The 2,445-nt window shown below is 43.9% G+C and overlaps 1 non-coding gene across 1 annotated transcript; it reads left to right on the top strand.

Moving 5' to 3' along the window:
* The first annotated feature begins 2,029 nt into the window (after positions 1-2,029).
* On the top strand, positions 2,030-2,101 carry TRNAQ-CUG. Its single transcript has one exon. It is a non-coding gene; the product is annotated as a tRNA-Gln (tRNA).
* The last annotated feature ends 344 nt before the right edge of the window (positions 2,102-2,445 follow it).

Below are 2,445 nucleotides of genomic sequence, written 5' to 3'. Positions count from 1 at the left end.
ACCAAGGGAACATTTCATGCAAAGATGGACTCGATTAAGGACAGAAATGGTATGGACCTAACAGAAGCAGAAGATATTAAGAAGAGGTGGCAAGAATACACAGAAGAACTGTACAAAAAAGATCTTCATGACCCAGATAATCATGATGGTGTGATCACTCACCTAGAGCCAGACATCCTGGAATGTGAAGTCAAGTGGGCCTTAGAAAGCATCACTATGAACAAAGCTAGTGGAGGTGATGGCATTCCAGTTGAGCTCTTTCAAATCCTGAAAGATGAAGCTGTGAAATTGCTGCACTCAATATCCCAGCAAATTTGAAAAACTCAGCAGTGGCCACAGAACTGGAAAAGGTCAGTTTTCACTCCAATTTCAAAGAAAGGCAATGGCAAAGAATGCTCAAACTACCACACAATTGCACTCATCTCACACACTAGTAAAGTAATGCTCAAAATTCTCCAAGCCAGGCTTTAGCAATATGCGAACCATGAACTTCCTGATGTTTAAGCTGGTTTTAGAAAAGGCAGAGCAACCAGAGATCAAATTGCCATAGATCATGGAAAAAGCAAAAGAGTTACAGAAAAACATCTATTTCCGCTTTATTGACTATGCCAAAGCCTTTGACTGTGTGGATCACAATAAACTGTGGAAAATTCTTCAAGAGATGGGAATACCAGACCACCTGATCTGCCTCTTGAGAAATTTGTATGCAGGTCAGGAAGCAAAAGTTAGAACCAGACATGGAACAACAGACTGGTTCCAAATAGGAAAAGGAGTACATCAAGGCTGTATTTTGTCACCCTGCTTATTTAACTTCTATGCAGAGTACATCATGAGAAACACTGGACTGGAAGAAACACAAGCTGGAATCAAGATTGCTGGGAGAAATATCAATAACCTCAGATATGCAGCTGACACTACCCTTATGGCAGAAAGTGAAGAGGAACTAAAAAGTCTCTTGATGAAAGTAAAAGAGGAAAGTGAAAAAGTTGGCTTAAAACTCAACTTTCAGAAAACGAAGATCATGGCATCTGGTCCCATCACTTCATGGCAAATAGATGGGGAAACAGTGGAAACAGTGTCAGACTTTATTTTTTTGGGCTCCAACATCACTGCAGATGGTGACTGCAGCCATGAAATTAAAAGACGCTTACTCCTTGGAAGGAAAGTTGTGACCAACCTAGATAGCATATTCAAAAGCAGAGACATTACTTTGCCAACAAAGGTTCGTCTAGTCAAAGCTATGGTTTTTCCTGTGGTCATGTATGGGTGTGAGAGTTGGACTGTGAAGAAGGCCGAGTGCCAAAGAATTGATGCCTTTGAACTGTGGTGTTGGAGAAGACTCTTGAGAGTCCCTTGGACTGCAAGGAGATCCAACCAGTCCATTCTGAAGGAGATCAGCCCTGGGATTTCTTTGGAAGGAATGATGCTAAAGCTGAAACTCCAGTACTTTGGCCACCTCATGTGAAGAGTTGACTCATCGGAAAAGACTCTGATGCTGGGAGGCATTGCGGGGAGGAGGAGAAGGGCACAACAGAGGATGAGATGGCTGGATGGCATCACTGACTTGATGGACGTGAGTCTGGGTGAACTCCTGGAGTTGGTGATGGACAGGGAGGCCTGGCGTGCTGCGATTCATGGGGTCTCAAGGAGTCGGACATGACTAAGAGACTGAACTAAGTCACCCAAGATCATAGCTAATAAGCAGCAGAGTTAGGAATGGAAGCTGTTCTAGAGGTGGTGCTCTGATACTTTGTTACAACATCTCTAAATGAATGAACTCACGCACAAACAATTAAGGACCCCCTGGCATCTCTACTTTTGGACAAGGAGCATGCTAAGGCTATTTTCAGATTTTTCTTTTGAGGATGAAGACATCCTGCCTACCTGCTCTTTCATTGGATCCATGAAGGGAGCAGCTGGCTTGCAGATAACTAGAAGCACACACCAAACACCTGGATGTAGCTGGAATAGGATAGGAAGTGGCCAGAGGGGCATGCTACAAATAACAGCAGATGTTGAGTAGCTGAGGGGTTCCATGGTGTAATGGTTAGCACTCTGGACTCTGAATCCAGCAATCTGAGTTCAAGTCTTGGTGGAACCTAGTTCCTTTTACTTTCTAATTATTTGGAGCTTCCCTGGTGACTCAGATGGTAAAGAATCTGCCTGCAATGTGGGAGACCCAGCTTCAATCTGGGATGGGAAGATACCCTGGAGAAGAAAATAGCAACCCACTCCAGTATTCTTGCCTAGAGAACTTCATGGATGGAGGAGCCTGGTGGGCTACAGCCCATGAGGTTGTAAAGAGTTGGACACAACTGAGCGACTAACACACACTAAGTAAGGAAATTCTGAGAATTTAGTTCAGTCAGAGAAAATGGGGATGGGGCACCCAAACCTGGGTGCCAGAAAGACCCTACAGGTATACACTGAACAACATTTCCTAAA

The sequence above is a fragment of the Bison bison genome, unplaced genomic scaffold (genome assembly GCF_000754665.1).
Source record: "Bison bison bison isolate TAMUID 2011002044 unplaced genomic scaffold, Bison_UMD1.0 scf7180017864530, whole genome shotgun sequence".
NCBI classification, from domain to species: domain Eukaryota; kingdom Metazoa; phylum Chordata; class Mammalia; order Artiodactyla; family Bovidae; genus Bison; species Bison bison.
This window is presented reverse-complemented; position numbering and strand designations above follow the sequence as displayed.